Genomic DNA, 23,606 nt, shown 5'->3' with positions numbered 1-23,606 from the left:
TTTTCCTAGCTCTACACAATATTATCATTAACCAGGACTTCTTATACACACTGTTATCACTTTTATTACCCATTGTAATGAAAGATATGAGACACAAGTGAAATAAGATGCAAAATAAATTCCAGCCCAGTTCACAAAATGAGCCGCCAGCCATTCATTCAGCCTTACGTTTCTGTAGCAACAAGCAGCAGCAGTTCCATAGCACCATCACGTAATAGAACCTGCAGCCAGTGTAGGCACTGCAATTCACGTTCTCTATGTATTTAATTACATCCAGTTTGCAATATGCAAACCAACTGTAGGTGAAAGGCCTGTGTGTGTAAGTTGCTATGGAAATATGGAGAGGGAAATGTTTAATTCCTTCTTGGAGGGAAATTGAAGTTCAGGGAAGGTTTCACATTTGATCTGTGTTTTAAAAGTAAAGAGAAGGTGTCCGCAGGTGTTGAAGAGGGGGAAGCACCTCCAGGTCAGGATGCAGTGGGAACAAAGCCAGGAAACACTGCTGCGAAAGCCCGGAGAACAGAAATTAAACTGCGTGGTTGAAATAGGGTTTTTTGAAAGTGAGTCTTCAAAATCTTTTAAAACACCACAAATGTATATCCATCTCACTGTGTAGAAGTAGTGTATCTTATTTCCTCAGAACAGAAGCTGTTGCTCCTCAGTCACTTCCCAAGGACATATTTAGATGATTTCACTCCAGTTAATCTGCATTCATTTTCTTCCCATTAGACAATTTCTCCCTTTATAAAAATGACTATAACTCACAAAAGGCACTCGTCCATCCAATTCTATAGAGATGTCAGGATGTCTATAAATCAGGAGCTGCCTCTCCTTGTGTAGGTGGCCCCCACTATCCAGAGCATTCCTGTGAAACCCTCCATAAGCTGAAATGGTGTGAAATGAAGAAACAATTACCTTAGGACACATCTTGCTAAAGGATGCACAAGATAAATGGAGATAAAGCCCGGTGCTCACAGACAGTTCAAAGCTAGGGCAGTTTGATGCTGAGACGCTGAGTGTAGTTCCAGAGAAGGAGCTTGGTGGTGCCACTCTTGCTGCTGCTCTGTGTACACACTGCATCTGTAACAACTTCTTGAAAACAGACACTGAACACTGTTTTCACTTTTCACCTTTTTTCACAAAAGCAAAAATCCTCCTCAGATTTCTTTTGATTACTGAAATCAGGTACTAACGTAGGTCTTTTCCTAAAAGCTAAGTGATGTAAAGCAAACTCTCGAAAAGCAGGGATACCTGTATTTAGTTGTCAACGTGCTGAAATAAAATTGTGTGTGGATGTATCATCGGGTCAGCTTCAGGATACTTTAGAACAAGAATTGATTTCTCCTTCTATCCACCAGGGACCTGGGTAAATAAGCCTCATTGTTGTAAAGGCTTCTTCTCTGCATCTATAATGGGCCTGGTTGTGACCCTGCTTGTTAGAGCTGGTTTAGAAACTCTGCACCCCTTTTCCTGTTGAGGAAGACCAGCAACCTGTGATGCTATCGGGTAAAGCAGGGGATGGTTTCTTCTGCTGTATCTCCTGGTGTCTCTCTTTTTGTCCTACCCTGTAGCAAGGAAAGCCATTTTGATCCTAGCTCATTTATTTGTTCCATGCCTATATATTGAGCACCTGTGTTAATTAGAATACATTGATTTTATAAGCACCATTGCTTCACCAGGAAAATTCTGCTGATTTCCTCTGTGTATCTTAGCTGAAGTGCTGGTCTGACACAGTAGACATTCTAGCTGTCAAATCATTGCCCTCTTACAGGGTGGGGAAATACGTAAACTAACAGGATAACAATGGAACATCAGAAACAGTGTTCTTCCAGAGCTAACATTGTAGTGAGGGACCCAGAAAATAAATACAAGTAAATAAACAAGACAATTGCAGATTATACTCAGTGATGTAGAGGAACTAGAGTGATACACTAGAGATTTATTGGGGTTGTATCTTTTTTATAGGTGGACAGGTCTCTGAGGAAAAGAACTAGTGGAAGGCTCTCTGGGCCTAGGGAGAGCAAGTGCAAGGAACCGGGGGTGGGAACAAGTTGGGCATGTTTGAAAAACCCAAAACAAGCTGGGGTGACCTGCAGCTGGGGTGTAGCACATTGAGAGGTGAATAGTAACCATGTTGGGAAAGAGCTAGGCAGGCAAGAGTTCAGAATTATTTTTAGTTGTGTAGTTGCAGTATTACAAGAAGAAAATAAGTTGAGGCACCAGATATTCTCTGGAGAAAGCACTGGAGAGTCTGCAAAGTTTCTGACATCAAACCACAATGTTCCCCAGCGTGTTCTGGGGGTCAGAAGGTTCTGCTCTGTGGAGTCTCGCCGGGATGGCCTGCTGATGACAGGTGCATGTGGAGATGCATGCCTGTGCACGGCAATGTTAATGTCGCATCACTGGCACCTAACACTCTGGGATGCAGAAGCAGAGCCATCATTGCTCCCTCTTAGGAAGGTTATGAGGTAGCAAAGAACCATAACTTATGGCTAGCCAAAATTAAGCACAAATGCCAGGCTGCACTATGTGGGGTCAGACCAGCTGGCTTCCTGTGGCCACTTTTTATTCATTAAGTTAAAACTCTATATTGAGCTAGGTATCCATGACGTACCACATAGAGACGGTTCACAAACTCATTCCCTGAAGTTCTAAGGTCTAAGCTGGGTGTCTGCTCTTACCAGGGGAAACTCCCAGGGGCCGAGGGTGGAAATGGAGCACACCCTTTCTAGCTTGAGGACGTTCTCGATAAACACCCAAGGCCCAAGCTGTCACCCTGCCAGCAGTTCAAGCTTTTGAACTTGAAAACTGACTTGGACATAGATCAGACCTCAGTAAAAGATCTTATCGGAGGTGGACACAAGTCATGAATTTCAAGTCCAGGCTGTGGAAGACTTAACAAGCACTGCTGGTTTACGTTTGTTTCTGATTCAGAATTACGTTCGTCCAAATTCACATCTTTTTTCCTTAACTTAAAATATCTTATTGTTGAAGGTCAGTACAGAGTAACAAATGCACGTCCTTCAAAATGAGGCTGAATGAGAAGGCGAGTGGCTCTGTGTCAAAGGATCATAAAGTCCTCTTCCCCTGCTTTGCAGTCTTGTTAATGTGTTTTTATTTACCTGGCACATTTTAAAAGTATCCTGAGGTGTTCCAAGTTTTGAGGAGTTCAAAGTACCGTGTATTCTTTTTTTTTTTTTTTTATCCTTTTAAGTATTCCCAATAAGATTATGAGCTGCCTCACTTATTCTTTGGAACAATCCACAGCGTCAACAAGTAACATTTGTGAATGTGAAAAGCTGGGGACAAGATATATGAATGAGAACCTGAGGCTCTAGAGCGGAGAGTGTGACTAAGGTGCTGGACAGAACTGCTGTGAGAGAGAAACAGCATTTCTATTCCTAACTCAGCTCTGACAGCCCAGTGGAGCTGTGAAAACACCAACCACCCACCACCCGAGCTCACTCACCACTGGAAGCTGGGAGCCATATGTGTTTTTAAAGTTAAGAGGTTTTGGATCCCTGAGTCTAGGGACCTAAGACTAGTTAGGTCTTAACAACATTATTGATTTTTTTAAAAATTCATTCATTTTTGGCTGCATTGGGTCTTCGTTGCTGTGCACAAGGGCTTTCTCTAGTCGCTGCAAGCGGGGCTAACTCTCGTTGCGGTGCGTGGGCTTCCCATTGCGGTGGCTTCTCTTGTTGCAGAGCACAGGCTCTAGTGCGACGGCTTCATTAGTTGTGGCACTGGGTTCAGTAGTTGTGGCACACAGGCTTAGTGCTCCATGGCATGTGGGATCTTCCCAGACCAGGACTTGAACCCGGTGTCCCCTGCACTGGCAGGCGGATTCTTAACCACTGTGCCCCCAGGGAATTCCCAAGATTATTGTTTTTTCTTTTCTTTTTTTTGGGGGGGCTTGTTTCAGGTAAACTCTTTTGGCCTTACTTTTTCTTTTCATAGTGCATTCAGGGGTTAACTTCAGCTAAGAGTGACTTGCCCAGATGTCAGGTCTGCAAGCCTTCCATTCCATCACATTTGGTGTTGGCATGACGATGGTGGAGCCATCTTGGAGGGCCCCACCCACTCTTCATGTGGACCCACCTACACTCAGAGGGAAGCCCTTCAGACGGCACCTCCTTGTCTTGTGAAATACTCTAAGTTGCAAGTTCGCTTGTTTTCCCAACAAACATGTTTGCCCTTGTTAGTCATTAAAAAGTCACCTTTATTATGATTGAATATCAATTGAATACCCAACCTGTGGGAGGCCCCAGGCAAAGCAGAGGAAATCTCCCCTTTGACCTAAAAATTTGCATTATTAAGCCGTCATATAAACCTACGTCCTATCCACATGAATTATTACCTCTTAACATTTTATAGTTTTAAAATATCTTAAAGGATATGTTCATTAATTGCCTTGTTTGAACATCATAACCTGTGTGAGGGACAGCAGATTTCATCGTTAGCAGCAGCAGTGTGTTGTCATCGTTACAGTTGAGAAAATGGTTCAGGGATATTGAAGCACCTGAGATTAGACCCTAGTGGGATTAGGACCCGGAAACTACTGTAGGGACTTCCCAGACGCTGCGCTCTATAGCCTCCCAAGAAGGCTGGCCCTGCCGTGGGCATCCTCTGAGCTATCTTCTTGCGTGGAAAGCTTTGGGCCCCCCGGGGTCTGACTGCAGCATCTCAGACACACCCCCTTGAGGAGGATAGAGCCTTGGCTGCCAAGAGCAGGCAGAAGGCGGGCCTGGAAGGGGAGTTGGTCTCCTCGTTCTGAGACCTGTATCTCTTGGCTTTGTTGTTGTCTTGGCTGCCCTTGGATGTACTTGTGGTTTTGAAAGGTAGCCAAAGCAAGAAGCCCGGCGCTCTTAAACGTGCTGCTTGATGTCACAGAAGGAGCCTTTGTTCTGCAAGCAGAGCAAGGCTTCTCTGAGAGGTCTGCCGACGGGATTTCCTCTTGACATTAGCATTGTTTGGCTGGTGTCCCTTTGATTCATCTATCTTCAAGGATGAATTTTTATATCAATCTGGGACCTTCCTTGGGCTGAGAGGGACCAGTTCCTGTTGTGAGAGGTCTGCGTTGCCAGGAGAGCTGAAGGTTCAACACTTGGAGTCCACTGTGGGTCCTTCTCCTGCTTGTGGGTACGTGGAGGCACGCATTCCGGGGAACAGCTGCTGAGAGCCTAATTCCTTCTGCCCCTTGTGCTGAGGGGGCATGTGGCTGGACAATGTGGTGTTTCATGAATTTGCATGAGTGGAGCTGACTGACTAGTCACAAGTGTTTTAACTGATGGGGGCCAGAAAGTCTGCAAAATTATCCCAAGTTAAAATCCGGTATCCTTTCCCAGGCAGTAAGTAACCTACCGGGTCACGGTGTCAGCTCTTCAAAGTTAAAGAAAAAGTGTAAGGCACAGGATCTGTGCAGACCCTTCTCTAAACGCTGTTTTAAAGACCTAACTCTGGGCTGTGTTGGTGACCCCTTCTGAAAAATTGTTTCATGTGTTCCTCTTCAGAACCACCAAGTTCTATAACTATTGCTCTCTCCTTAGCAAAGCAAGATGTTCCCCCAGACGTGCAAATAAATCACCCTTTAGCTCACAGGTAATCAGAAGGATCTGCAGTGTGAAGGTCCACACACAAACATCTGCACATAATTTATACATGGGCATGTCTGCTGTCTGCAAATTGGAAGCTTTTTGTGCACAGAGGAAAAGTTGGGTTTAGAGTTGAAAAAAAATTTATTTAATAGACTAATAGATTCTATTTAATAGAAGGTACATTTATTGAGTTAGCAGAATGACCGTGGCTTAACTGCCAAGAATGTCTCCAGAATGTAATAGCCCGTGCGTTGAATTTTTATTTTTAAACTTTCAAGTTGAGTTTTACTAACATTTTGAAACGCCCCTTGGTGTTGGAGCGCAGCTGTTGTGGATGGGTTAGTGAATTCCGAGGAATGGTGCACGTCCAGGCTCCGGTGGCCCCTGGTGTGCTGAGGCCAGGAGCAGCTGGGTCAGAGGTGAGCTCAGCCCTGCTGGGCATCTTGTACCGGCCCAGGGTTGGGGGAGCCCAGAGAATAGGAAATGCCTGCAGGTCCACCAGCTGCCTGACAGTAGTCCTAAATCCTCTACTAGCAGGGATGATTTCAGCCCTAAAGGCTGGGATCTGTGCATTCTCAGCTGTTCTGGGAAAAACGAAAGGACATTTTTTTTTAACTGATTGCAAACCGCAACCGAGAGAATGATCAGAGAATTACACAAAGCTGTCCTTGTTGAGTGGAGCTGTTCAATATCTTCTCTTTCCCCCAACCCCTCACACCCCACCCCAACTGACTTGCTTTAAATCCTTTTTTTTCTGGCCTCCTGCATGCTGTCGGAGAAAAGTCAGGTTTTTTCAGTCTCCTGAGAGTCAGAAACTGTGAGTTTATCAGGCCCCTCAGTATAGGTTAAAGCATATTGTAAACAGAAGACGCTATGCAGTTACAGACTACTCATGTTCTTATCACATGTGGATTTGAGAGCCATCCCAGCCTGGCCAGAGATGGGAGCTGGAGAAGTTGTAGTTACTCTCGTTGATTGGAAGGAGATTCCTTCCTGGGGCCTGGACTGGAGCCACAGGAGTGATAAGCCCTCAGGCCATGGCCACCCTGCTGTTCACGGTTTTGTAATGCTGTCACCACCCAGTCTGTCTCTAAGAGACTAGCTGCAGGATTGCATACAGAATTTCAAGCTCTCTCTCCTTTGAGGCCCCAAACACAAGCGCTGAGGGTATTCCTGTTTACGGATTGTGCCGTTATTGACAAATTACAGAAGGCTGAGAAACCTTCCATGTTGACCCAGCCTTTATGCAGCGGACTGTCCATGGTTCCAGAATCACTTGCAAACATAGTAAGAGGTAAGAGGTGAGAACACGAGTCACGTAACTGAGAGGTCTCAGTTCAGATGCCTGTTTATCCACTACTAGGTGTGTGAACTAGGGCAAGTTCTAAACTATAAAATAGGGTGAAAATAATCCCCTCTGAGGACTGCTGCGAAGATTCATTGGTCACTAAACACGAAGGCTCCACCGAATGTCAGCACTCTGGCTTTCACTCTTGAGCCTGGTACCGCCTTCTGGGGCTCTGGGTGGAGCAGGTCTCAGCTTCCACCTGATCAGAGCTGTTTATTCTTCTCCTGCCAACTCTGCTGTGTGACGCCTGACCCTGAAGGCCGTTGGTACTTTTGCTGGGACGTTGATTTAGCCCCGGACATCAAAGAAAGCTGCTAGCGACCTTGATGCTGATTCCAGCAACCAGACTGGTAGCTTTGTGACCTTATGTAAGTTCCTTCACCTTTCTGAATCTCCACGTCCTCAAAGGGTGGCTTGTAGGGGTCAAGTACAATCCCAAGTGAGGGCGCCTGGCCCAGGACCTGGCATGAAGCAGGGGCTCAGATGTTGGTTTCCGCCCTTCCTTCCTCCTGGGAGGCTCTTAATCCTCGTGTGTAACCTGAGATCACGTTCCATGCCTGCGGCTAATGGGGGAGAAAGTTTCCCACGTGTTGATGGAGTCTGGCTGGAATCCCTCTACCTGGGTCTGCTCTGAGCTGCCCTAACAGCAGTGCATCTTGGCCACCGCTCGTGCTTACAGGTGCACAGAAAACATCGGTGCACAGAAAGATTAGCACACCATTGTGCTAAGGACCCAGAAACAGAGCCTCCCTTTGGTGGACTGGGCCCAGCCCTTGTCTGATTGTCTGATTGTCTGATTGTAGTACTCAATGTCAGTGTCTTCACTGTTTATTCTTTGATGAATATTTATTGAGCTTAGTTAGTGCCAGGTATTGTGCTAGGTACCAGGTACCCAGTGGAGAATAAATAGATGTGGGCCCTGTCCTTAGGGACTGCCCAGTTTAGGTGGCACGCAGACAAAATGCATCAACAGATACATAACTGCAGAATGAGGAGGTGCAAGGAAGATCACATCAGAGAGCCCTGAGTTCCTTGGATTGGGAGGAGGGAATGGCTCTCTGCGGGAGGGAACATTTGAAGATTTAATATGAAAAGAGAATGTAAAATACCTCATTCATATTTTTATGTTACTAATGTATTGATAATTTTGAAATATTAGGTTAAAAGATTATTAAAAATTAAGTTCATCTATTTCTTTTCAACTGGCGACCAGAAAAGTTTAAGTTACATGTTTTTCACATTGTATTTCTATTGGACAGTACCGGTCTAGACCTCACTAAGGAGTTTAGATTTTCTCCATAGGGCCAAGAGGGAAGCCTTTAAAGGGTTTTAAGTGAGGGAATAGCATGGTCTGATGCAGTTTTTAGAAGATTCAGTGGAGAAGTGATTGACGGAAGAGAAGCTGGAGAGAGGGCAGGAGGCGATGGCAGCAGTACGGGAAGCGGTGGGGTCCTGCTCTGGGATGACAGTGGAGGAGATGAAAGGTGGGTGGATTCTAGATCTGTTTGCAGTAGAGTCTACCAGACAAACGGGGGGTTAGGACTGAGATGACGGAGAGGGGCAGTCAAGTATGGCTCGGGTAGCTGGGAGCGGGTGTGGGTGGGGTGGGGTGGGTGGGACCATTACGGAGACGGAGAAGATTGGAGAGAGCAGGGCTTCTTTTGGTTGTTGGGTGGCTTTTTCCTGGGAAGAGGAGGTGACGGTAGATTGCAGAGAATCGAGACGTCCGTCTTGCGTGTGCCAAGTCTGAGATGTGTGTGTGTCTGAGTGGAGGTGTTAATCATAATACCAGTTGGTATTATGAGCCTGGAGCTGTGGAGAGAGGTCTGGGCTAAAAGTTACAAAGTTAGGAGTTTGCATAGAAATGATATTAAAAGCCGGAAATGGATGCTGTCAGCAAAGGAGAGAGCTGTGTAAAGCATAAAGGGAAGGGCCCCTAGGACCCAGCCCTGAGGAATTGTGGCACAGACTGTTCTGGGGAGCCAGCAGAGGAGGCTGGGCATTTGGTGGGGAGCAGAGAAATGAGGCAGGAGCCGCACGGGGGTTGGTGTTCAAAGGAAGGTGGGGTTTTTTTAAGATGAGAGACAAAATTCAATAGGAAAAATATCTAATCTTTTAAGCATGTAATAAAACAAAGCACATTTTTTCATTACTTGATTCTTTTTTAAAAAGTTTTTGATCTGATTAAAGCAGACATGGCCCCGGGGCTGCCCTCCCTGTGGGCCTGTGTCAGCTGCAAGGTGATTAAGCCCGCAGTTCCTTTCCCGACGGGTCCTACACGTTCCCTGACAGCTCTGGGCAGAGGAGGTACATGGATGACTGGTTGACATTCAGGCTTGTGCCTGAGGGGTGAGGGCTGCTTTCCAGGGTTACCTGCCCTGGAAAAAGGGGCCTAGGGTATATGTTCCTATATATGTTTGGTTGAGTGAAATCTTTCCTTGCAGAGGCTCTGAGGTTTTGAGGCTCGCTCAAAACCATAGCACTTGTATTCTGCCTTTGAATTAGTTGAGAAGAAACCTTTACAAACACACTCCTTTAGAAGGGGATGAGGAATGGTTGGGGGCAGGGTGGATGGGGCGGGTGGGAGTGGAGGAGGGGCAGATAGATAACAGGCAAACAAAGCATCTGCTTTTATCAAAAGTGCTGTGTTTGGGCTTAGCCAGCCTGAAGCCCGATGATTCACTGATTCCAGACCCTCTGTGCCTGCCAAGAGACATAGTGGCCTTGATACGGCTTTTCTTGTTGTTACTCTATTCAGTTTGACTGACTGCCGCCAAGTTAAGGTTTCAACAGTGGCTTTTAACTTAATGCTGTCCTAGAATTCTGCCGAGCACAAGTTAACCCACGACCGCGTCAAATCTTCATCAACCAGTACCACTTTGTATTAGCCTTGGATTCCTGTAGAGACTCACCACAGTGTAAATACATAGGATATTTAAATGGTGCCTGTTTTTAACATGATTAGGGAATCTGCCTGAGGAGGCGGTTTAATTGCCATTCTTTTAGAATATGTCATGAACACATTCATCAGGCATGGCTGTATTTTCAGATGAGATAGAAACTGACTCATAGAAGCAGGAATTGGCTGCTGAAGTGAAAGAAGCAGGAGTCTGAGAAGCAACCAGGCCTTGGGATCTCTGGTAGCCAGGGAGGGAATCGTGTCCTCATCCACAGTCTACCCTGGGCTGTAGGAGGAAAGATCCCCCAAGTTGAGGGAAATAATAACAAGGATCTCACGGTCTGAGGCTCTGAAAGGGAAACGCATTTCAGGACAAGTGACATCAACAAGCTGCCCACAGTTCAAAGGAGGAACAGGTATGTGACCATCCAGGGAGCTCTCTTGTTTAAGGATGTGTAGGAAGAACTGTCTCCAGCCTGGACTGATCCATTTACAGGATCCCCCCAGTGTGGTCTGATGAGCCAGGGCCGATCTGATGAATTCATTGACAAGTATGTTGAGCACCTGTGTGACAGGCTTTATGCTAGAGATTCAAAGACAGTCCAGGGCTTTTGTCCAGTTGAGGAGCTCATAGCCCAGGGAGAAGGGGATGTGGGTTTGGAACCATTTGAGCTTACCTGCACCTGTTCTCTCTCTTTGCTGCTGACCTAACTTCCCATCCACAGTGTAGCTAGCCTTCTGTATCACTCCACTAGCTCGATAAGCAATTCTGCTTTTCTTTTTTTTTTTTTTAAACATCTTTATTGGGGAATTCTGCTTTTCTTGACCTCTGACCCTAACATCTTTCCAGGTATCTGTGTTACTTTTTCTCCTTGACCAGATGATTGCAGGCTGTGCTTTCTAGGTAACCCTTCCCTCAGGGCATGCCTCGTCTGTGCCGCCACTTCCTCTGTGCTGTTCTGGTCTTGGCCCCAGACTTAGGAAAGGTTGGGCCATGCAGCCGAGGCCCATATCAGAGGGTGGCTTCTGGGCTGTGAAAGAACCAGAGTGCGGAGTGAGCAGAGGCTTGTGAAAAATGCTACAGGTAACAAAAAGCGCTTTCAAAAATTATGTTTGGAATAATAAAACCAAAGAGAGGGGGGATGTGAGAGAACCCAAACTGCTGAGCTTCTGTTTGGCTTGCATTTTTTCTGCCATGGAAATGACTTCTCTGATTGGAAAGGGTAGGATAGAGGTGAAGGAAGAGAGTAGATGAGGCTGTGACAAGAGGCTGTGATGCCCCCAAATGAGGTGAAGCCCCAAGGCCCAAGAAGACAGAGGGAGCTTGAGGCTGAGACCATCAAACCAGCACACAACATTGGAGAAATGTTGGCATCACCAAGAGCGACAGGAAAGATGCAGATAGATAAGTATTTAAATTTCAAAAATGGAACTAGGGAGATAAAATGGATCTATAAAATGGTATGATTGACATCCTTCTCAGGAAGTATTCTAAAAAGGATTATTAGAACAATGATTTTTGAATACTTGGTGAAGGAAGTGACAGCCATTAGTAATTAGCAGGGCTTTGCCAAAAGCAAGTCAGACTAGATTAACTTTCCTTCCTGGAGTTACTTTATTGGTAGATTAGAGGAATGTTGAGAAAGTGTATATGCAAATGTCAATCATCGGTGATATCCTTAGGATGAGAGAGATTCGGGCCAGATGATGGTACAGAAAGCACGCTGTAGGCTGTGTCCGTAGCCCCTTTCTAGCCAACTTTAAAATATCTTTTAGACAGTGGTACTGACATAAAGATCACATTGGTGGATGGTATGAATCTTGGAGGAATAACTAATGTCAAAGTGACAGAAGTAAGATCCAGAAAAGATCTTGGCGTTTTGAAACAACAGACCAAACCTACCTAGAAGGGCTATGGGGAGAGACAGAGACTTGCACTAGAGTCCAAAAAACAAAGTAAAAGTAAGGGGTTCGGCTTAATAGCCACATGTGAAAAAATATTTCAGGATTTAGGTAACTGCAGCCTCAGAATGAGTCAGCAGTATATTATGGTTGTCAAAAAAGCTAATGTGATTTTAGAAGCATTAATTGAAGTTTAATAATCAGACCAAGGGAAGTGGTCACACTTGGCTGCCCAGATCCCATCTGGTGAATTGTTTTTAGGTCTAAACAACAAAAATGGAAGATGAATTCCCCCACTACAGAGCAGTGAGCTTCTGGCTAGACCACTCATCTGCTCTAAAGCAGATCTGTTGGCTTAATCATTAAGGAATACCCCTCAGCTTCTTTGTATTAGTGAAAAGGAACTCCTCATGTCATGTGTTAACCCTGGGAGGAGGATAGAAAATAAGCACCAACCTTAATCCTGTCAACTGCTAGGGAGCCTCCTTTGACAAATAAGAAATATGTCTTGAGATGTGGGAGAGTAAATCTCATATTTACTTTGCAAGGTGTTGAAACAAAATATATTCTCTTAAGTGCACATCTAGAAGTGTTATAGTTCTCTGTTTTTAAAGCTACACCCCAGAAAAGGGAACCCTCTTGCACTGTTGGTGGGAATGTAAATTGATACAGCCACTATGGAGAACAGTATGGAGGTTCCTCACAAAACTAAAAATAGAATTACTGTATGACCCAGCAATCCCACTACTGGGCATATACCTAGAGAAAACCATAATTCAAAAAGATACATGCACCCCAATGTTCATTGCAGCACTATTTACAATAGCCAGGTCATGGAAACAACCTAAATGCCCATCGACAGACGAATGGATAAAGAAGATGTGGTACATGTATACAGTGGAATATTACTCAGCCATAAAAAGGAACGAAATTGGGTCATTTGTGGAGACGTGGATGGACCTAGAGACTGTCATATGGAGTGCAGTAAGTCAGAAAGAGAAAAACAAATATCGTATATTAACACATATGTGGAATCCAGAAAAATGGTACAGATGAACTGGTTTGCAAGGCAGAAATAGAGATACAGATGTAGAGAACAAATTTATGGACACCACAGGGGGAAAGTGGCAGGTGGCAGGTGGTGGTGTGATGAATTGGGAGATTGGGATTGACATGTATACACTAATATGTATAAAATAGATCACTAACAAGAACCTGCTGTATAAAAAATAAATAAATAAAAGAAAATTCAAAAATTCAAAAAAAAAGCTATATCCCTTTTTCCAAAGCACAATCATATGCATATTTTATTATATTTTATAATTAATTCCAGAATTGGCTTTTTGGGGTGATTTCTCTTTTTTTCCCCTTGGGAGACTTTTTTTTTTTTTTATCCAAGTAGACTTGATTTAAGTGTTGACAGGCTACATCCCTTTTTTAATTTTCAAAGCAATGCACATAATATGCCCCCACCTCGAGTGAGAAAGTAACTCTTTATTGAGACTTTAATGTGATTGCCAGTATCAGCAGAGAAACTGTCCATCTAACTACACACTAGCTCATATTTTTCCAAGTGATATCATATCTCTATCCACCAGGCCAACCCTGTTTTAACCATCTATTTCTTCATTTTCCCATAAACAGCTGGAAATGGCCCTGTAGTACACTCTCTGTCCTCTTGGTTATCTCCCTGATTAACCTCCTCCCTGGCATTTCAAATATATCCAGAGAGATTCATTTTCAGCTGAAGCAGCCAGCCTCTCAAGACCACTTTGAAAACATCTAGTCTCAGTGGGGCTGGGGAGCCAGGCACTGCCCTGACAGCAGTGACCTTCCATTGCTGAGGGAGTTCTGTGAGGCCATCATGGCTCAGTCACAGGCCTGTGGCTAACTTATCTCCTTCATGTGGAGGCCCATCAGTCCAAGAACAACATTTCTCTCTTATTCCTTCTCTCTCTCTCTCTCCAGTGTTATTCTTCCCTTGGTGAACCCATGGAGTGTGGTGGATGGGAGGGGTTAGATTCTAGATCTTCTGCGCGCGCGCGCGCGCACACACACACACACACACACACACACACTCATACTCGTTCATTCGTTCAAACCAACGTTGATTGAGCAACTGTGCTCTGGGGATAGAGGTGAATAAAATAAAATATGGTCCCTATTCTCAGTGAGGTCATAGTCCAGTAAGGGAGATAGACAGGAGTACATATGCCGTATTGAATTATAATTATTATAATAAGGTTTTATAATGCATAGAAAATAAGTGCTGAGGAGATGTATTAATTCTGTGGGTTGGTGCTGGGGAGGGAGGAAAGCAGGGGAAACAGTGGTCAGAGAAGATGGGAATGAATAGGAAGATGATGGGGACTCTAGGCTTCTTGGTTCAGGGATTTCCAAATAGTTTGGATTTGTTGGAATGAAAAGAGCAAGGTGAGGAGATGAGGCTGGTGAGATAGGCAAGGCCTTCGAACCCCGGATATCGTCTAATAAAATTTTAAATGAGAATGCTAGACTCTCCCACGTGTTAATCTTACCTAAAAGAACATGTGGTCTAGTCAGGAATATCGTCCGGTGGAAGCAAAATCTTAGTAGATTTAAAGCCTGTTGCTGTCTCTTCCTTGCCCCATCGCTCCATCCCCACATCTCCCCAAGATGTTGAGTTGTTAATTGAGCTTCATGCTGGAGAACAAAGGGTGACTGACACCTCTAGGTTCCAAGGCCCTATCCACATGCAAAGAGGCTGAGGCTGCCAATGAATGGTGAACTTTCTCCTGGTCGTTGGGTTCACCCTTCCTGATTGTTGATGTGCCCTGGTACATGGGTTGGTTAAAAATGGTGAACCAGCAGACCCCTAGGCTGCAGTGTTGGTCTTCCTTGGCCCTACTAGTGCATGTATGTAAACAGAGAGACAACCTGCTGGTCGCACCCATCTTAAGTCTTTTGTGCTGCATTTCAGTTATATGTTCTAGGAATGAGTTCATTTGTGATGAATGAACACCCATAAGCAAGAACTCCATCCCAGACACATAAGCCTTCTAGTCCCTGACCTGAGTTAAGTTTTAAAGTTGAAGATTTTTGCACAGTGCTTTCATATCCAGGAACCCTGCTGTACTTAGCAGCTTTGTGTAGATTCTCTGTGTGTTCTACAGTCATCATTTGTGAATCATGACAGTTTTGTTCTCCCTTTTCCAATTCTTATACCTTTTATTTCTTTTGTTTATTTAACTGCACTGACTAGGACCTCCAGGACAGTGGTGCACAGAAGCAGTAATTGTGGACATCCTTGTCTTGTTTCTGTTTGATTGATTGGTTTTATCAGTGATTCTCATACTTCACCATTAAGAATGAGGTTTTTCATAGGTACACTTATCCTTTTTTATTTCTAGTTTGTGAAGAGTTAGCTTTTTCCCTGCTGAGATCATGAGAAGATGATGATATTTTTAAAAATCCTTCCCCCTGCCCATCAATTAGAAGCCCCAAATGATTTTTCTCCTTTAATCCTTTAATGTTAATGTGGTGAATAGATTTTCTCATGTTAAACTGACCCTATATTCCTGGAGTCAACCCAATTTGATTATGATATATTTTTGTACATCTTGGATTAGGTTTGTCAATATTTTGTTTAGGATTTTTTTCATATCTATTCATGTGTGAGATTAGCCTAGGCTACCTTTTCTTTCTTTTATTGACCTGGTGTGCTTTTGATATCAAATTTACAGTATCCGTTTTTTCAGGTCTCTCATTTTCAAAGTAATAAGTTCCAAAGTTTGGCAGAACTTCCCGGTTGGAAAAAACATCCAGGTCTGTAGATATTGAACAACTGATTCAAGTTTTTAATCCTTATAGGACTCTTCAGATTTTCTGTTTGAGTCTATTTTAGTATTATTTTTCCAGGAATTTGGTTTTCCTAAACTTTCAAATTTATTGGCATAAGATGTTCATAGTATTCTCTTACAGTGCTCTCTTGTTATCTATGATTATGCTCCCACTTCATTTCTCTATTGTTTTGTGCCTTCTCTCATTTTCCCCCTGGATTATATCTGTCAGAGGTTTATTTTACTAGGCTTCTGAAGAACCAGGCTTCATTTGTTGCTCCCTTACTGTATCATTTTTTAAAAATTTAATTTCTGCTCTTTTTATCTTTAGTCTTTTTGTAATGTTTGTTCTGTTCTCTTAACTTAAGCTGGACACTGAATTAATTTCAGTCTTTTCTAAAAGTAAGCATTTAAGTCTCTACGTTTCCTCCAAAATACCACTTTAACTGTATCCTACAGGTACTATATCCTACATTCTGAAAATCTGTCTTGTGAGTTTAATCTGGTCAACAGTTACCATGTTTGGTGATACATTTGGGTTTATAGCTGCCTCTTATTCTGTATGTCTGTACTGTTTGTACATTGTTTTTAACCTATGGGGTTTTTAAATTGCCTTATTTTAAATTGGCTTTTAAAAAATACTCTATTCCTATTCACTTAGTGGTTATTTAAAAAATACTTTTATATGACTTTAAACAACATAATAGAGTGAAACAATACCTCTCCTTTTTCCTGAGCAATGCAGGACTTAGAACATAAGCTTTGGATACCTTCCACTTGGCTCATACGTCAACGTTGCCTTGTGTTTTAGTTTGTCTTTTTAAATTGTGGTAAAATACACATACCATAAAATTTACCATCTTAGCCATTTTTAAGTGCACAGTTCAGTAATGTTAAGTACATTCACATTGTTGCACAACCAGTCTCCAGAACTCTTTTCATCTTTCTTTCTTTATTTAAATGAATTTATTCATTTATTTATTTTTGGCTGTGTTGGGTCTTTGTTGCTGCACGCAGGCTTTCTCTAGTTGCTGCAAGCGGGGGCTACTCTTCGTTGTGTTGCGTGGGCTTCTCATTGCAGTGGCTTTTCTTGTTGCGGAGCACAGGCTTCAGTACTTGTGGCACATGGGCTCAGTAGTTGTGGCACATGGGCTCAGTAGTTGTGGCTCGCGGGCTCTAGAGCGCAGACTCAGTAGTTGTGGTGCATGGGCCTAGTTGCTCCACGGTATGTGGGATCTTCCTGGACCAGGGCTCGAACCCGTGTCCCCTGCATTGGCAGGAGGATTCTTAAGCACTGAGCCACCAGGGAAGTCCTATTTTATTTATTTTTATTGGAGTATAATTGCTTTACAATGTTGTGTTCGTTTCTGCTGTACAATGAAGTGTATCAGCTATATGTATATATATATCCCCTCCCTCTTGGACCTCCCTCCCACTCTCCCATCCCACCCATCTAGGTCATCACAGAGCACCGAGCTGAGCTCCCTGTGCTATACCACAGGTTCCCACTAGCCATCTATCTATTTTACACATGGTAGTGTATTTTTGTCAAACCTAATCTCCTAATTCATCCCACCCTCCTCTTCCCCTCCGTGTCCCCATGTCCGTTCTCTACGTCTGTGTCTCTATTCCTGCCCAGCAAATAGGTTCATCTGTACCATTTTTCAAGATTCCACTTATATGCATTAATATATTTCCTCTTCTTTTTCCTGACTTACCTCACTCTTTGTGATAGACCTGAAACTCTGCACCCATTAAACAACAACTCCCCATTCTCTCTTCCCCCGCCCCTGGCAACCACCATTATACTTTCTGTCTCTATGATTTTGACTCCTCTGGGTATCTTGCATAAGTGAAATCATACAGTTATTTGACTTTTTGTGACAAGCTTATTTCACTTAGCATAATGTCCTCAAGGTTCTTCCACATTGTAGCATGTGTCAGAATTTTCTTCCTTTTTAAGGCCAAATAATATTCCATGGTATATATACCACATTGTGTATATACCACATCTTGTTTATCCATTTATCTACTGATGGACACTTGGATTACTTCCACCTTTTGGCCTCTGTGAATAATGCTGCTACGGACATGTGTGCACAAATATCTCTTCAAAATCTTGCTTTCAGTTTTTGGGGGTATATGTTCAGAAGGCAAATTGCTGGATCATGTAGTAATTCTACTTTTAATTTTTTGAAGAACCACCATACTGCTATTAGATATTTGTCTTATTTTGCACTGTCAGTGCTGGTTTAGAGTTGCCTACGTGTTTACCAGTTCTTCGTGCATCATTCGGTCTTAGATCTTAAGCTTTCCTTCTGGCATCCTTTTCCTGCTTCCTGAAGGGTATTTTCTATTTTCATTTGTCTCAAATTGTCTTTATTCACCCTTGTTCTAGGTAGTTTGCTGGGCAAGAAATTTTGTGCTCCTCACTTTCCCTTTTGACTGATGAGAATCTGCTGTCAGTCTAATTGTCATTGATCTTGGGGAAGCCTTTCTTTGCTCTTCTGCTGCTTTTAAGATCTTCTCTTTGTTTTTGGTGGTCTGTAGTTTCATTACAATGTGTTTATTTTTGTTTACACTGCTTAGGACTCATGGGATGCCTGAATCTGATCATTAGTATCTTTCATTAATTTTGAAGATTTCCCATCATTATTTCTTTGACTATTGCTTTTTGCCTTTCTCTCAATTCTCTCCTTCTAGAGTTCTGGTTAATTAAGCCTTCTCATTCTACCTTCAATGTCTCTTTTATATTATTCTTTACCTTTTCTCTCTGAGCTGTGTTTTGTATAATCTCTTTATATATTTGTTTTAATTCATAAATGTTTTCTCTAGTCATGTCTAAGTTATTTAGAAGGTTATCTTTATAATTCTTTATATCTAGATATTTTGATCAATTAGCTTTTTATTTCTGGAAGTTATAGCAGATTATTTTTATGTCTGCCTGTTTCTTCCTAGGTCACTTTTTTATTCCATCTTTTAAAAAAATTTATCGTACATCATTATTTTATAGCTTATATCTGAAATTCCAATATCTGAAGTCTTCGGGGATCTCAATCTATTGTCATTTCTGCTAACTTTCAGTCATTGGGGCTTGTTTTCTCATGTATATGGTTATTTCTGAAAGGGAGTTTTTGTATTTAGCCAAACTTGTGGATATCCTGAGTAGCTTTCTGTTGCAGATCTAGTTTTCCTCCAGAAAGGATTTACATTGTTTCCTTGCTAATGGTGCCACCAACCCAGACGCTTTAATTTTTTTTCAGTTTTGGATTCTCTGTCAAAGCACGTCATATAAATATGAATCCCAAAGGCTTACTTGTGGTTACAGATTCTTAGGGGAGACTATTATTTTTTTCCATCAGAATCTGTGGTGGAGACAGTAGCTCTCCTTGGTTCCCTTTGCTAGAGCTTGTTTTTTGTTTTGTGTTGTGTTGTGTTTAGCACATTCCTTCTGTAGTGGGTGGTGTAGTCCCGTTCTGATGGTTCAGGTGGGTGTTATGTGGGGCTTTGGGGGTTAGCTGCTCACTCTTATGAACCCAGGGCTTAGCCTCCCTGCTTTCCTCCTTACCTTTTTGTTGCTGTTGTTCACGTTTTGTGTTCTTGACTTGTTCTGTTTCTGTATCTGTTTCGCATGTGTCTGCTGAGACTTTCCCTTTCTTGTGACTTCAACATGTATTTGGAAATACATCTGTAATTTGATTATCATTTAATTTTTTTTTTTTTTTTCTTTTTTGCGGTTTGCGGGCCTCTCACTGCTGTGGCCCCTCCCGCCATGGAGCACCGGCTCCGGACGCGCAGGCTCAGCGGCCATGGCTCACGGGCCCAGCTGCTCCGCGGCATGTGGGATCCTCCCGGACCGGGGCACGAACCCGTGTCCCCTGCATCGGCAGGTGGACCCTCAACCACCGCGCCACCAGGGAAGCCCTGATTATCATTTAATTTTGAGAATATCTGGTCTACCAGATTTAGCAAAGGGAGGTCCCATCGTAGAACTTCCTAATTTTCTGAGGCCTTATTTGGGTTATATAGATATAAGGATGATTAATTTTGGTTTATATTTTCATTTGTGCATTTTTGCCCTTGTTTATTTATTAATTGGCTGCTGTGTGACAAATACTTTTGTACATACTTTTGTACGTGCTTGTTCACATTGGTGAGCAAGACAGGTAGCCCCTGACCTCATGGAGCTTAGAGTCCTGCGGAAAAGATATAAGCAAGCAGTGGCAACTGAGGTGGGGGTGATGGAGAAGACCAAAGGGTTATATAAAATCGGGCACTCTTTTTTTTTTTTTTTTTTTTTTTTTGCGGTACGCGGGCCTCTCACTGTTGTGGCCTCTCCCGTTGCGGAGCACAGGCTCCGGACGCGCGGGCTCAGCGGCCATGGCTCACGGGCCCAGCCGCTCCGCGGCATGTGGGATCTTCCCAGACCGGGGCACGAACCCGTGTCCCCTGCATCGGCAGGCGGACTCCCAACCACTGCGCCACCAGGGAAGCCCAAAATCGGGCGCTCTTGTCTAGCTTCTGCACAGCTACTTTGCTTTGCTGTTCTCTGGCTTTCCTTCATGAGTTAACTATTTTTGCTGGTGTGTAGGGATCCCTTAAATGTTATATTTCATCATACTTTAAGGGAAAGATTTATGTGTTCATAATTTGAGGGATGTGAAAGACTCTCCTGAAAGTAACTTATTTATCTGTTGAGAAGGAAGGAAAACTTATTTGAGACATTCAGTAGCTAAATGGCAGCAATCGTGTGGACTGCTAACTGGAACATGGATGGTAACGAGGTAAAGTTCTATTAATTCAGAACCTGGTAGTCTAGTTAGTACAGTATGGTGCTTGAGGCAGAGGTGTTTGCTAATTCATTTTTTTTTTTTAATTAATTTATTTATTTTTGGCTGTGTTAGGTCTTCGTTGCTGCTCACGGGCTTTCTCTAGTTGCGGGGAGCAGGGGCTACTCTTTGTTGCGGTGCACAGGCTTCTCATGTTGCAGAGCACGGGCTCTAGGCGCGTGGGCTTCAGTGGTTGTGGCACGCAGGCTCCGTATTTGTGGCGCACGGGCTTAGTTGCTCCGCGGCATGTGGGATCTTCCCGGACCAGGGCTCGAACCCATATCCCCTGCATTGGCAGGCAGATTCTTAACCACTGCACCACCAGGGAAATCCCTGCTAATTCATTCTTAACAAATGTATGGAGTCCCTGCCAAGTGCTAGGCACCATCTACCCAGTTCCCTTAGAAAGAATTCAGTGAGTGTCCTTAACCTCTTTCTTCCCTTTCACCCACCAAATCCTGCCATTTACCAAGGTCTATCTATTCACAGTTCTAAAAGTCTCTCAAGTCTGTACACCATCCCCCCAACTCCCTCTATCACTCTAATCCAGGCCTCGTCATCTCTTACCCAGACCCCTTTAGTACCCTCTCCTTTAGTCTTCCTGACTCCGCTTTGCCCCCCACTAATCTGTTTTCCACACTGCTGCAGGGGGATTTTTCTAAAACACAAATCTCTGGTTATTCTCCAGCTTAAGAGCCTTGAACAAATCCCACTGCTTTCAAGATAAAGTCTAAATGTGTTTACGTGGCATCCAAGCCCCTTATGATCTGGCTCTGCCTCTTCTTCATCCTGGTCTCCCAACCCCCACCAGTCCTGCTGCTTCCCCCAGCCCTGTGCTTCCATTAGTTGTTCTTTTCTTCGTTAATTCAGCAAGTGGTTTCTGAGCAACTGCTATGTGCAAAGTACTGGGGACACCAAGGTACACAAAGCAGAGAAAGCCCCACTCTTGCAGGATTATATTCTGGGAAACAGACAGACCATGAGCAAATAAACGTTTCATATAATATCAGATAATATGGGAAAAGATGAAGCCAGAAAAGGGGATAGAGGGTGGTGGTGCTCATTTAAATGGGATGGTTAAGGAAGCGATGTTTGAGAGAGACCTGAGAGCTGTGAGGAGTGAGCCTGTGAGTATATCTGGGGAGACTATTCCAAGCAAAGGAACAGTAAATACCAAGCCACAGCAGCAGGAGCCGGCTTGATGTGTTTGAGCAACAGAAAGAAAAGTCAGTAGGGCTTGGATGGAATAGACAAGCGTATTAGCGTTTTTTTCCTGAGTAACAACACCACAAACTTGGTGACTTAACACCTGTTTGTTACCTCACAGTTTCTGTAGAGCAGAAGTCCTTCATGGCTCAACTGGGTTCTCAGCTCAGGGTCTCACTCAAGATGTCAGCGGCTGCGTTCTCACCTGAGGCTCTGGGGGAGAATCTGCTTCCACGCTCATTCAGGTCTTCGGCAGAATTCAATTCCTTGCAGTTGTAGGACTGAGGTCTCCATCTCCTGGCCATCTGCCAGGGGCAGCTCCCATCTCCTGGAGGTTCTGTGTCTTGGGCCTCGTCACAGACCCTCTCATAACATCACACTGGCAACAGGGTCCCTCATGTCAAATTCCCCTCCCTCTTCAAGTCAGGTCCCCTCAGATAATTGCCTTGTCTTAATGTCAGCTGACTTGCGATGTTAATAACATCTGCAAAATCCCTTCACAGCAGTACCTAGATTAGTGTTTGACTGACTCACCAAGGGACAGGAATCTTGGGAGGGGGCATCTTTGAAATTCTGCCTAACACAATGAGGTTGGAGAGCTGGCTGGGGTCATGCCAACCAGGGCATTGAAGGCCACGGTGGGGACCTCAGGGTTTTGTTCTGACTGGATGGGAGATGTTAGAGGATTTTGAGCAGGGGAGTGATCTGAGTAGTAGCACGGCTACTATTGTGGGGATTGTGGAGATGGAGTAGAATTGGGGAGGGTAATGCAGGGGTCCAGGGAAGAGATGATGGTGGCCTGGGCCAGCGGGGAATTAACTCCACAACAGTGTGGTTCCTCAGACGTACCATATTGTCACGTGCTTCTCTCATTGCCTGGACATGTCTCATCACCACCTACCCCACAGCTTCTTCATTGGGACAAGTCCCTACTCAGCCCTCAAACCTCCCACTGACACTCTCTCACTAACTTGAATTGTGCTGGATCAGTTGATCTGTGTTCCCCACTTGCCTGCAACCTCTCTAAATGCAGGGCCTTTGTCTTTGGTTCTTGTATTTCTGTTGTCTGGCCAACCGCATAGCATATTGTAGATGCTTGATAATGTTTGTGGGATGAATGCAAGAACTGTGGGACATACTGGGCATGAAGTAGACACATCACCACTCTTGGGTTGCTCGCCTTGTAGAGGGAGAGACCATATCTAAATAAATAAACATACAGTGAACATGCATGGAAACACCATGCCACCTGCACAGAGGAAGTGTGCCAGCTCTGCACATCACTGTTGTGCGTGGAGTTTAAGGGGAGCCTCAGTCTGGAATAGCTGGATCTAGTTTCTCACATCCCTCCATTGTATGAAATAATCATGTTATTACAAGCAATTCCATTTTATGTTTTATCCAAAGGGACATTTGTGTGGCAACACCATTAGCCATTAAGTTAGTCTATAGTATTTAAATAAGGAAACATCCATTCACTTAAAACATTCTCTAATTGAAGACAGACATAGGGCACTTCCATCTCCGTCTGTATTCGAACTGCTCAGAAAAGATCTATGTTAGTGAAATTTTGTTTGTGTATTCAAGACGGAAAACCTCTTCACTCAAAATAGCAACCACTTATACATCAAGTGTCCTTTTAAGAGGGAGGATATTATTAACCTGGTTACCGATGAGAAACAAACTGAAATAGTAAATATGTATAACATTTCTGTGACTCCCAGCTAAACACCCCTCAGTATGAACTTAAGAAAGTGGGATGCTGGAAAGAATGATTTAACCAGAGTAAACACAGTGATGTTATTTAAAACTTAATAAACCTAAGAACAAAATAACAGGAGAGTCCAGTTTCATCCTGCTGCTTTCCTGCGGTCTGTGGATGGCGCTCAGCGGGGCAGCCTGCCTGACAGAGGGGCCACGGTGCCTGCCAGACTCTGCAGTTGTAAAGAGAGATGCACACAACATCACGGTTTCACATGGGTGGGGATTCATAATTGACATAAGCAA

General features: G+C 43.8%; 1 protein-coding gene across 3 annotated transcripts in view; it reads left to right on the top strand.

The window, feature by feature from the left end:
- The window catches only part of BCAR3 (BCAR3 adaptor protein, NSP family member), a 117,742-nt gene that overhangs the window by 10,199 nt on the left and 83,937 nt on the right, over positions 1-23,606 (top strand). The window contains exon 1 of one of the 3 annotated variants that reach the window (XM_032652952.1): positions 10,022-10,260. The exons of the other annotated variants lie outside the window; for them this stretch is intronic. The gene's annotated coding sequence lies outside the window, so the exon portion shown is untranslated. Of the gene's footprint in view, positions 1-10,021; positions 10,261-23,606 lie in introns of those variants that run through there. 3 annotated transcript variants of the gene reach the window in all.

Source organism: Phocoena sinus, chromosome 1 (genome assembly GCF_008692025.1).
Source record: "Phocoena sinus isolate mPhoSin1 chromosome 1, mPhoSin1.pri, whole genome shotgun sequence".
Lineage (NCBI taxonomy): Eukaryota > Metazoa > Chordata > Mammalia > Artiodactyla > Phocoenidae > Phocoena > Phocoena sinus.
This window is presented reverse-complemented; position numbering and strand designations above follow the sequence as displayed.